General features: G+C 41.9%; 1 pseudogene across 1 annotated transcript in view; it reads left to right on the top strand.

The window, feature by feature from the left end:
• Positions 1 to 13,263, top strand: part of LOC101001047 — a 62,159-nt pseudogene that overhangs the window by 25,227 nt on the left and 23,669 nt on the right. The window contains exons 4-8 of the transcript XR_004179253.1: positions 16 to 1,316; positions 3,051 to 3,122; positions 5,884 to 5,955; positions 9,038 to 9,109; positions 9,719 to 9,799. The product of XR_004179253.1 is annotated as a leucine-rich repeat-containing protein 37A3-like (transcript). The remainder of the gene's footprint in view (positions 1 to 15; positions 1,317 to 3,050; positions 3,123 to 5,883; positions 5,956 to 9,037; positions 9,110 to 9,718; positions 9,800 to 13,263) is intronic.

The following is a 13,263-nucleotide window of genomic DNA, read 5'->3' as shown; positions in this document are numbered from 1 at the left end:
CCACATCCAGACCAGACTCCAGTAATTTCACACCTGACTCAAGCCACAGTTCAACCTTTGGACCTGGGGCTTACCAGCACTCCAGAATCCACGACAGAGGTTGAACCTTCTACAGCCCTGATGACTACAGCTCCTCCTCCAGAACACCCTGAGGTGTCACTTCCACCTTCAGACAAGAGGTCCGGGCTCGGCATTCACACCTGATTCAGAAGCCTTTGGTTCTGGGACTTCATCACTCAAGAACCCACTACAGGGTTGAGCATTCTACACCCCTGAAGAAGACTCTAGTTCCTCCAAAGCATCCTAAGGTGACACTTCCACATCCAGACCAGGTTCAGACTCAGCATTCACACCTGACTCAAGCCACAGTTCAACCTTTGGATCTGGGGTTTACTCCAGAATCCACGACAGAGTTGAAACTACTGCAACAGCCCTGATGACTACAGCTCCTCCTCCAGAACACCCTGAGGTGACACTTCCACCTTCAGACAAGGGTCAGGCTCAGCATTCACACCTGACTCAAGCCACAGTTCAACCTTTGGACCTGGGGCTTACCATCACTCCAGAACCCACTACAGAGGTTGGACATTCTACACCCCTGAAGAAGACTCTAGTTCCTCCAAAGCATCCTAAGGTGACACTTCCACATCCAGACCAGGTTCAGACTCAGCATTCACACCTGACTCAAGCCACAGTTCAACCTTTGGATCTGGGGTTTTACCAGCACCAGAACTAATGACAGAGGCTGGAACTTCTACAGCCCTGATGACTACAGCTTCTCCTCCAGAACACCTGAGGTGACACTTCCACCTTTCAGGCAAAGGTCAGGCTCACATTCACACCTGACTCCAAGTCACGGTTCAACCTCTGTCCCTGGAGCTTACCATAACCACAGAACTCTACTACAGAGGTTAAACCATCAACCACAGAGGTAGGTCTCAACCTCGTGCCTCCAGACCCGGGCTTCAAGAGTAATTCCAGAGCCCATTGGCAGGACTGGAATGGTTTTACAGCCCTGAGACGCACTTCATAGCCTCGCCCAGACCAGGTTCAGACTGTGACGTAAAATCATCAAGTCACAGGTCCACTTGGTCAAACTAGAACCTACTCAAAATTCACTGGCAGTCTGTAAGTTACTTCAAAATAAGACTTTAACTGCACCAGAGGAACAGAAGGCCTCCACAGCACCACCAACATACGGAACTCTGTACTCATGGAGATGAGACACTGTCATGTATTGATCTCAGCTCAGCAGAGGCTCCGGCCCAAGTGCCTGTGCCAGAGCCCACACCTACAATGGCACCTTTCACCATCTTGTAAGCATCACCTTTCCCCAATTGTTCCCTGTGTCCTGCCTGACGTGGCAGCCTTTTCCTGGAGTAGCCTCCTCTGGGCTTGCTTATCTCCCCAAGCCATCCTGACAACTGACTTTCTGCTTTCACCTGTGCTTGGTTCACCTTCCTTTCTCTCATTCCTTCCTTTAATGTTAGGCCCCTTCTCCAGTCTTTTTACTTTTACTCTAGCCTTTTACTGTTTCTTTATCCATTTTATTTAGCCCCATCACATCATTGCTTAACCGGCCAGCTTCCTCCCATTTTTGTTTCTGCCCTCTTTACAGCAGCCTGTCCCTCTCCATCCCAGTGATGAGGCCTCTAAGTGGTTAAGAGCGACCTCAGAGCCAGGCTGCCTGGGCTGAACCCAGGTCTGTTTATTGGCTGGTGACCCAGAGCGGCTATTCCTGTGACTCAGTTTCCTCACATTGCAACTGGGGGTTATGCTAGCTACCATTTCATAGGATTGTTGTGAAATGTAGGTGAGTGAATATATGAAACACTTCATCAGTGCCTAGCATATATAGGAGTGTTGGCTGTTAACATGATTACTCAGTCCTTTAGTTATGTCCACAACTCATCTTTGTCCCTGGCTTTCTATACGTAGCACTCGTTGTAGCACATATAGTACATGTGCTATATGTAGCACCTGTACTGTCTCCAAAACATGAAATGATAGGATGGATGAAAGAGAATAGGCATAAAATGGGAGGTATATATAATTAAGTACTAAAAGATAATGCAGACTATTGGTGCTAGAATTTGCCAGAATCTGTGATCCTTGAGGTGTAGAGATCAGGGAAAGCTACATGGATAAGCTAAAACTTTACTTGGGTCTTAAAGAGTAGCTATAATTTGTCAAATAGAAAAAAATGGGAGTACAGTCTAGGCAAAGGCATGGCTACTGGTATGCTTGGAATTTAGTAGACCAATCTGGCTGCAAAGAATTAGGTGAGGGAGCAATGCAGATATGATTATGTAAAACCTTGACTATCAGCTATAGGATTTTGAAAGTTACACAGTGAGGTATGGAAAGCCATTGAAAGTTTCCAAGCAAGAGATGAAATGATTAAAACAGGAGGATTATTTTTTTTATTTTGTTTTTTGCTTTATGTTCAAGTGTAGACATGCAAAGGATTATTTTAGAATCCATATGTAATGTGTCCAAAAGGAAAAGCTTAATTCAGGGAGACAAAATAGAAAGGTTTAGCAAAATCTATGAGTAAAATGTGAAGGGGCCAAATCAGGTCAGTTGTAATAGGAGTGGAAATAAAAAGCCTAGGATGTTTCAACAGAGGGCACTGGACCAAAGCTTTGGTGCTACCTGGCATAGGGTTTCCTTCTTCTTATTTGTTGATAATGATAAGCTTTTGCCCATTTTTCTGTTGAATTATTTACCATTTTTGTGTTGATTTGTAGGAATCTGTTTAGACACATAAGTGCTTTTGGATAAAATACTTACATTCAAAGTAATTAACTGGCATCATCTGTCCAAGAGATGGGATGGATAGGAAGTTAAGCTTCCAGCAGATGCCTCATTTGTGCCAGTGGCCCCGCATTATTTCTTGATTAATTTTGTAAACTGGGAAGCTGATAGCTCTGGAAATGAGAAAGCAGGTGTTATTTTCTGTAACTGAATATCCCCAACAAGGTTGCCATTTCTTATCCTGTTCATTCTTTTCCTACCTATTCAAGGATATAAACTGTGTTTCTTCACAGAAATTTCCAAGGAAACTATATTTCGTACATTGATGGAAATGTATGGAAAGCATACATTTGGACCGAGAAACTGTGAGTATATTCTCTCCAAATATGACAAAAAACTAACTGCATTGTAAGATCCTTCTCGGTCCAGAATTTTGAGGTTGGTACCGCTGAGAAAAGATATTTCCCCTCCACACCCCAAATCAACCTCTGTGGATGGCAATCCTATGGTTATTTAAAAATTAAATTTGGTAGGCTCTCTTTAAAATAAGAGGCAATTTAAATTTATTTTTTATCATACAAATAATACACAGTTATATTCCTTCTTGCCTTTTTTTTTTCTTTCTTTTTTTCAGAGACAGGGTCTTAATTTGTCCCCCAGGCTGGAGTGCAGTGGCACAATCACATCTCACTGCAGCCTTCACTTCCCAGGCTCAAGTGATCCTCCCACCTCAGCCTCCAAAGTAGTTGGGACCACAGGTGCACGCCACCACGCCCACCTAATTCTGTATATTTTGTAGAGACAGGGTCTTCCTATGTTGCTTAGGCCGGTCTTGAACTCGTGGACTCAAGTGATCCTCCCACCTTGGTCTCTTAAAGTGCTCATATTGCAGGCATGAGCCACCACCCCCAGCCCATGATTCTATTTTTAATGTATAAAAATGTAGTAACAGGTATAACAATAACCCCCCTTGTGCCCTACTCCCGCATCCCTGAGGTAGTGCTACTCTACATTTAGTGTACATCCTTCCAGACTTTTTCCCATTTGCCTACATACATATTTACAGAAAGCAAAATAGATTTGCTGTGTGGTTTTTAAAATTTTTTCTTTACATAAATGGTAACATCTTGCAACTTGATTCTTTCACTTCATGACATGCCTTAGATTTGTTTCCTTCCCAGTACTCAGAGGGTGACCCCATTCATTTAAACCCCTGCATCATTCATAGTCTGGATGCATCATAGTTTATTTAATAATTCCCCCATTGATGAATGTTTAGTTTAGTTTTCTTGTTACATACATTGCTGCAATGAAATCCCTGTACATGCTTCTTTGTGAACATGGGCAAGTATTCCTGTAGAATAGATATCTAGAAATGGAATTGTTGGGGTGAAGACTATGTAGATATAAAATTTTAATTGCCCTTAAAAATGTTGTCCCAACTTACTCTATTGTCAGCAGAAGATGACAGCATTCATATCCCCACACCTTTCACCACTGGGTATTCTCCAACTTTTTGTTGATGTTATGCATGAATAAAAGGGAGTCCATCTAAATTTGAATTTTTCTGATTACTCATGAATTTAATTAAATGTCTTTATATGTTTATTGAACATTTGTGTTTCTTCTCTGAGTTTTCTGGCCTTTGTTCATTTTCCTGTTGAATCGTTTTATCATGTTCTTACTGATTTATAGAAAGAATTGGTTTAGACACATAAATGATTTTGGAAAAAATGCTTACATTCGAAGTAACTGGCATTTTTCACAACAGTTTGTGTGTCATATCATTAGTTCAACGTATATAGACAAGTCATGCATGAGTTCTAAATTAAAAATAAAACACGTGCTAGGCACAGTGACTCACGCCTGTAATCCCAGCACCTTGGGAGGCCAAGGTGGGCGGATCACCTGAAGTCAGGAGTTTGAGACCAGCCTGGCCAATAGGGCGAAACCCCGTCTCTACTAAAAATACAAAACTTAGCCAGGTGTGGTGGTGGGTGCCTGTAATCCCATCTACTTGGGAAGCTGAGGCAGGAGAATTGCTTTATTTTTTCAGATGGAATTTTGTTCTTGTTGCCCAGGATGGAGTGCGATGGCATGATCTTGGCTTACTGCAACCTCCTCCTCCCAGGTTCAGGCGATTCTCCTGCCTCAGCTTCCCGGGTAGCTGGAATTACAGGTGCCCGCCATCATGCCCAGCTAATTTTTATATTTTTAGTAGAGACAGGGTTTCACCATGTTGGCCAGGCTGGTCTCAAACTCATGACCTCAGGTGATTCACCTGTCTTGGCTTTCCAGAGTGCTGGGATTACAGGCGTGAGCCACCACGCCAGGCCAGAACTACATTTTAAAAACAAGAAAATTATTACGAAGGTCAGGATAGTGGTTACCTATTAGGGTTAGAGAGAGGGATATGATTGGAAAGGGGCACACTGGGGCTTCTGGGATGCTAGCAATGATCTTTCATAATAATGTTTACATGGGTATCTGCTTTATAATTATTAAACTGAATATTTGGCCAGGTGAGGTGGCTCATGTCTGCAATCGCAACACTTTGGGAGGCAGAGACAGGAGGATCACTTGAGCTAGGAGTTTGAGACCAGTCTGGGAACAGAGTGAGACCCTGTCTCAGAAATTAAATTAAATTAAAGAACATTGATGTCCTGTGCACTTTATGCACATTGTAGTTCTCGTATTTTTTTTTTAATGGGGGAAAAGGGTTGAATGGCTTCACTTGCAGCCCCGACATGGTTCCGTGTGGGGCTTTCATACTAAGGTTTAGGGAAAGAGGAGGAAATGGAGGTTCTGCTGATCTTGGTGCCACCCAGAGGTGGATTCTGAAAGGGATTTTGTGATCTAGAGAGGAGGCATGAAATATACAGTTTGGTGAAAAGAGTAGGTAGAGGTGTGCTTGTGTGTGTGTGTGTGTGTGTGTGTGTGTGTGTGTGGTGGTGAGAGATGGACACAAAAAGGAAAATGTAAGAAAAGGTTTGAATGAAAGCAGAGCAGATACCACCGTCTTGAAATGACCATGACCCAGCTTTCCCCCACATGCAGGACATAGTCCTGTGCGGCAAATAGTTGTACTTTGCATTTTAATCTAGAAATAACTTTTTCATTTTCCAGAATTCTCAATGAAAATTATTTGACTGAATTACATAAGGATTCATTTGAAGGCCTGCTATCCCTCCAGTATTTGTAAGTTAGTTAATCACATTTATGAGTTTTTAGTCGTATTATCTGTAAAATGAATAAGGGGTTCAAATTAGATAATCTCTAATATTTCTTCCAGCAACAAAATTCTGCAATTCTGTAAGTTTGTGTAGGGTCTTAGCCCATCTCTAGCATTAGCTACATCCTATGCATTTTCAGTTTTTAAATTATCAAAACACAATACAGACAGAAAAAAATTTCACATAGTAATAAGATCTGAGCAGTGACTGACACCCATATTGAACCTTGTTTTATAAGGGTTCACACACCGTCTTCTTCTATTCAGTCTACAACCAATAAATCAAATCTAATTTATGGTCTATTTTTAAATAGTCCATTAAGTTAAGAATGGTTTCTGCATTTTTAAAGGACTGTGAAAGAAAAAGAAAAGAAACAAAGAGAAATATGTGACAGAGATCACATGTGGCCCAAAAAGTCTAAAATATTTACTGTCTGACCTTCACAAAAAAGAGATTTGAAAAAGTTGGTTTAGTAGGACGAAAGGAATTAAAGTTAACTTCAGATTGTTGCCTAAAGGAGAAGAAAATATAGACCACCTACATTCATTTGAACATCATTAATCCAGAGTTTTTTGGTAATTTAATCGGAATTAAATTAACATTTAAATATTAAAAATCAGCTGAATTATGTAAATAATATTATCAAAAATATTGAGCTACCTAGAGAATAGACTGGTATTAAGGATTTCAGTTCAGGAATTGTTATATGAAAACAGATGTTTAAAATGATGGTTAAGTGGTAGAGCTAGAAATGTTTACACTCAGAAGCATACCAGAAATGCCCCTGACTTTTCACTAATTACAAAATAACTATCTCCTCAGCCCTGTTACCAAGAAAGGGATACCCGCATAGTATTTCTGTCTGTTTAGAGACAAGAAGATACTATGTTCATTGCTATGAAAGCTTGATTCTTGGCTGGGCGCGGTGGCTCAAGCCTGTAATCCCAGCACTTTGGGAGGCCGAGGCAGGTGGATCACGAGGTCAGGAGATCGAGACTATCCTGGCTAACATGGTGAAACCCCGTCTCTACTAAAAATACAAAAAACTAGCAGGGCGTGGTGGCGGGCACCTGTAGTCCCAGCTACTTGGGAGGCTGAGGCAGGAGAATGGCGTGACCCAGGAGACGGAGCTTGCAGTGAGCCGAGATCAGGCCACTGCACTCCAGCCTGGGAGACACAGTGAGACTCCGTCTCAAAAAAAAAAAAAAAAAAAAAAAAGCAAGCTGATTCTTATCCTTTGTCCATAGAGGTGTGTATGTCATTAATCCTTATTAAGCTCATCAGCGATGCTCTTTTGCAAACAGATTCTTTCAAATGTAGAAGGCTTAAGGAAAGTGGGTGTAAAGACCCTCAAGTGGATGCCAAAGTGCTACAGAGGCCATGAAGTAATAAAACTACATTTCCTTTAAAATAGTCATTTTCCTTCTACTCACTCCCCCAGCTATTCATTTATTTTACAAATATTTGAGTTTGCTTTATTTCCACGTGTCAGTTTTAAACATGGTGGGCAATGCGGATGAGAAGACCTAGTCCATGCTTGCAAGGAGTTTATGCTCAGAAGAAATGGGATAAAAAATAACTACATTAAAAGGAAGAAATGGATATGGGCACTAGGAGGGATACATTGTTTCTGCAGCATAGGAGGGATAAATTATTTCTGGAGCACAGAAGAGGAGAAAATGCCTTCAATTTGGACCCAGGAAGATGTTACTAGAACAATGCCATTTGAATAGGACTTTGAAGGGCCATCGTGTAACATCGGACAGACATCTTGGGGAATATATTCTAAACTTGCAAAAGGAAAATGGGAGAAAGGCAAAGCACAGGAAAGTGTTCGAGGAATGCCATGAGTACCTGTAGAGTACAAGGAGGGAGAGTAGGAAATTGGAGCCAGATCTTCTAGGGCTTTGAATGCCCAGCTGAGGAGCCATCATGGGGAACCGTGTTACGGCAGCAGTGCTGTAGATAAATATGCATCACAATCCCTGAGAGGGCGCGTTAGAACTCAGTTCCGGACTCCGCCCTCGTGGTTACTGATTCAGTTGGTCTAGAGTGGGACCAAGAATTTGCATCTTCAATAATTTCCCAGGAAATGCTGGTCTTTGCAAACCACTTGTGGACAGTTTATCTGATGACTGTGTGCAGGATAGTTTAGGAAGGGAGAGACTAGAGATGGAGACATCAGCCAGACAGCGTTACACCATCCAGGTAAAGAGGGAGGGACCAGTCCCATCACTGTGTAACTGAAGAAATTGCCTTCATGAAATATTAAAACAATATAAAACCAAAAATGAATTTCTATTAATATGATAGAAATTGATTCTATGAATATGATTTGAATTAGTTCAAAGTTATATATTAGGTAAAGGGGTAACTTTCTTTCAAATGATGTGAAAGGATTTTTTTTTTTTTTTTTTTTTGAGACAGAGTCTGGCTCTGTCACCCAGGCTGGAGTGCAGCTGTGCACTCTCGGCTCACTGCAAGCTCCGCCTCCTGGGTTCACGCCATTCTCCTGCCTCAGCCTCCTCAGCAGCTGGAACTATAGGCGCCTGCCATCACACTCGGCTAATTTTTTGTATCTTTTAGTAGAGACGGGGTTTCACCGTGTTAACCAGGTTGGTCTTGATCTCCTGACCTCAGGATCCTCCCACCTCGGCCTCCCAAAGTGCTGGGATTACAGGCATGAGCCACCGCACCCAGCCCGACGATTTTTTCTAATATTAGAAATTATATATAGAGATAAAAACTTTGAGCTCGTAATCTAGGATTTGATGAGACTACAAAAGGGCATCTAATCAAGTCTACTGCTCTCAGGAAAAATTAATTCCAAAATCTATTAAGTTGTATATTTATGAAAACCATGAAGGTGAGACTCTAGGAGAGGTAAGGGCAGGGTTAGGGGCTCTGGAAAGTTCAAATCCAAGTCCAGACGTTTAGAGTTGAGGTGAAAAATGTGTATTCAATGTTATTCTACACTATTGCTATTATTCATACTAATCGACATTTAATAACTAACCAAGGCGATATTTTCCTTTTGCTTTTTCTAGAGATTTATCCTGCAATAAAATACAGTCTATTGAAAGACGTACATTTGAACCACTACCATTTTTGCAGTTTACGTAAGTTACACATATGACTATTAAATTTGGAATTTTTATAAAAATTATAAACCTCTTTGCTATTCATTTTGAAATATGATTAAAGTTTTACCAGTAGAAAGCTACTAAAATTATAGAGCAAATCCTTTTTGTCTCTAGCAAGGATTAGTGTGAGAATTATGACACAGATCATAGTGAATCATCAGAGAGCAGTGGTTCTCAGCTGGTGTGATTTTCGTTGACCAAACTGTGGGTGTGCTCCTGGCATCTGGTGGGCAAAGGCCAGAGATGCTGCTCAACATCCTCCAAGGTATAAAACAAACCCCCATGGCAAAGTTATAGAGTCCAAAATGTCGATGGCACTGAAGTTGTGAAATCCTGTTCTAGAGAAATAAAGATCACTTCACACTTCACATAGGTGTTTACTGAGTGTTCACTGTTTTGTAGCTAATGTACCACATGTGCAATGCTAAAGTATAAATCATAAGCCAGAATCTTCCACAGTGAGATTTCCTTAGTGCATACAGGAAGGATTGAGGTTATGTTCCATCCTATATAAATTAGAATCATGGCAAATGATAAATGTTCTGAAATAATTTTTTTTTCTTTGGCTTGTGTCTTTTTTTGTAGAAATCTTGATTGCAATTTACTCACAGAACTGAGCTTTGGAACATTTCAGGCCTGGCACGGAATGCAGTTTTTACACAAGTTGTAAGTGAAATAGAAGATGAATACATGTAAACAACTATTTATGCATAAAAACTCATACAATTATTGGTTAGCTGGGTATAAGCCTATTATGAACTTTGAAAAGTATGTCTTAAGATCCATTCATTTTTCTCAAATGGGGAAATTAAGGTACAAAGAGGCCAAGAGACGTACATAGCTTATATATGACCTGCTCTGCTTCTCCTAGTTCTGACCTATGCATGGGCAAGAAAAGGCATCAAAGAAGTGACTCTCAAATTAGCCTTGTTGCTGGGCGGGGTGGCTCAGGCCTGTAATCCCAGAACTTTGGGAGCCGAGGCGGGCAGATCACCTGAGGTCAGGAATTCAACACCAGCCTGGCCAACATAGTGAATCCCCATCCCTACTAAAAATACAAAAAAATTAGCTGGATGTGGTGGTGCAGCTTTTTGCTCCCCGGAGGACTTTATGTAAGCTTCCTTCCTTGCAGCTAAATGTTGCAGACATTTAAGCAGTTAGAAACTCTGCATATGAGCAGGAATCAACGTTAGATCCAAAGTGTAGGGCGGGTGTGGCAGCTCACACCTGTAATCCCAGTATCTTGGGAGGCCGAGGTGGGAGGATCACTTGAGGTCAGGAGTTTGAGACCAGCCTGGCCAACATGGTGAAACCCCATCTCTACTAAAAATACAAAAATTAGCAGGTCTTGGTGGCAGGTGCCTGTGATCCCAGCTATCGGGAGGCTGAGGCACAAGAATGACTTGAACCTGGGAGGTGGAATTTGCAGTGAGCCGAGATTGTGCCACTGCACTCCAACCTCCCCACCAGGCTGGTCTCGAACTCCTGTGACCTCAGGTGATCCGCCCACCTCAGCCTCCCAAAGTGCTGGGGTTACAGGTGTGAGCCACCATGCCTGGCCAAGATCATGTTTATGTTAAGCTAGCGTGCAAAAAAAAAATTTGTAAAGAAAATACATCACTGTATCTGAATTCCATAAACTTTCCTGACTACTCTTCCACTATAAGTGCAAAAATTCTATGATTTCTCTGTAGAACATACCCAGCAAATCAGAGTGGGTATATTCAATGGCCTGAAGGGGACTTTAGACTCAAGGTGAAGATTCTCCTCGACATCTGACTTTAGAAAAGACTTTCCACCTCTCTTGTTGTTCAGAAATCTAGTTTCACACAGTTCATTTTGAGGTAGAGGGAGGCATTCAGGATGTGTCTAAACTAGAGCAGCAGTTTCTGCAGATATCCTCTCTGTCCTCATTAATTTGTTGATGCCTAACTTAGGAAAAGGACACTGAGGGTCTGTTTTTCTTTTGCCCTCACACCAGAGAACAGGCTCATTAGGTCCCTCCACCAACAGGTTTAGGGAGCATCAATACAAACATCTTAAACTCACCACCTTTACTAAGCACTTTATAACACTGGGAGTCCCTCATAAGAATCTGGTGGCCAGGAGCGGTGGCTCATGCCTGTAATTCCAGCACTTTGGAAGGCTGAGGTGGGTGGATCACCTGAGGTCAGGGTTTCAAGACCAGCCTGACCAACATGGTGAAACCCTGTCTCTACTAAAAATACAAAAATTAGCTGTGCATGGTGGCAGGTACCTGTAATTCTAGTTACTCAGGAGGCTGAGGCAGGAGAATCACTTGAAACCAGGAGATGGAGGTTGCAGTGAGCCGAGATGGCACTATTGCACTGCAGCCGGGGCAACAGAGTGAGACTCTGTCTCAAATCATCATCATCATCATCGTCATCATCATCATCATCATCATCATCTAGCCAGCTTCACTACAATTATGTAGGAAATGCCAGGAAAATACTGGAATCACAGTTGATAAAAATTAATGAATTCACTCAAAAACATTCACTGAGTGCCATGTCCATTTGTGCCAGATACTCTACTAAGTGCCGGGGGTAAAAAAATCCATCTCAAAGACACACCAAGATGAGGACTTTGTCCCCAAGGGACTTTCATTCCTCAAGGAGGAAGCGGCTGCTGATGGGAAACATACGAGAGCCATGTGGGGATCTGTACAGCAGGGTGACCAGGAGAGAACAAAGCAGGAATGGGTGGTGGGTAAGAAAGACTTGAGGAGACACTAACTTGCTTATCTCAAGTTTCTGTGTTCATCTTAACAGAAAAGGGCATTTGCTTCATGGTGATGAAAAAATCAGAGCCAGCTGATACTGGAAATTAATACTCATTTCATATAAACAGAATAGAGCTGAACCCTTCAAACTAAGTCACAGTTACTTTCAGAGATTGGCACAAGGGTCTCAACACACCAAGTGTGTTAGGGGCTGGGCTCCTTTGTTTGGGTCAAATCTTTCTGGTAAACAAAGCTACACTGCAGAGTCATATTTGGCACATGTGACCTATAGGTCCATTGCATTTCTTTCCAAAGGCAAGTTGCCAAGGGAAGGTGCCAGTAATTTTATGACCAGTATGACACCATTTTGTAGTAGTCAGGTTGAAACAATATATTCTCGCCATGCAAGTTTGTAAAACTAACAAAAGAGGCCCTAGCCAGGGTTGCTGGATGATGAATTGAATAGAGCCTAAGCTTCAGGGCTTCTCACTTGCACAGGCTCTTCCAAGGTCCTGGGAGGGCCCCTGGAAATTTTTGTATTCATACTTTTTAAAAAATGTTTTTACTAGATAAGGTTCAGGCCCCACAAAATCCTGAAATCACCCCTGGGTTCCAATAGTTCACAACCCAGTGCATCTCTTGAATAAAGCCTCTATGTTATTGACAAATACTGACTGGCCAAGTTAGCAGTGTGATAGGGTCAGTCCATTTTGAATCTGAAATCCATCTCAAAGACAAACCAAGAGCTTATTAGTGGACTTAAGTCTGGGTTCTGCTGGCCCAAGCGCAGTAAAGCCAAACACCCATATCGAGGTTTTGCATTGGGGAAAGGAGGACATTTATTTGCAGGGCATCCAAGCAAGAAGGACCAGGCAGCTAACTATCAAAGTTCCCCCTCTGAATGGAGGCAGTAATCTTATCTCTTACAGATGAAATGATGAATGAAATGGTTTATGGAAAAGCAGCAATGGTTGATAATCCTAAATGTTAAGTAAGTTTATATTTTTTCCCTGACTTTAAAGTGCTTCTCCTTCATTCCCATACACAGGTCCAGACTGATGGCTTATTTTTTAAAATTCTCTTAGTCACTTCATTGGTTCTAACAATAATATTAGAAACTGGATGACTTGCAGGGTCGAAGGCTATACTATCTCGAGTAGAGCACACTCACATATTGGCTTGTCTGTGGCGATCAATACTCACATGCCAGAACGTAGTTTTCCCTAAGAGAATCAGAGCAAAAAATCAGGCTGTATCCCTATTGGAATTATTTATCCCACCATAGAATATTAGTGAGGTAGGTGTGGCCACCCCAGATGGCAATTGAGCTGGTCACAAACATGCCTTGTTGTGCCCCCCCAGTCTACTGACATCAGCTTCCTTTACA

The sequence above is a fragment of the Papio anubis genome, chromosome 17 (assembly GCF_008728515.1).
Source record: "Papio anubis isolate 15944 chromosome 17, Panubis1.0, whole genome shotgun sequence".
NCBI classification, from domain to species: domain Eukaryota; kingdom Metazoa; phylum Chordata; class Mammalia; order Primates; family Cercopithecidae; genus Papio; species Papio anubis.
This window is presented reverse-complemented; position numbering and strand designations above follow the sequence as displayed.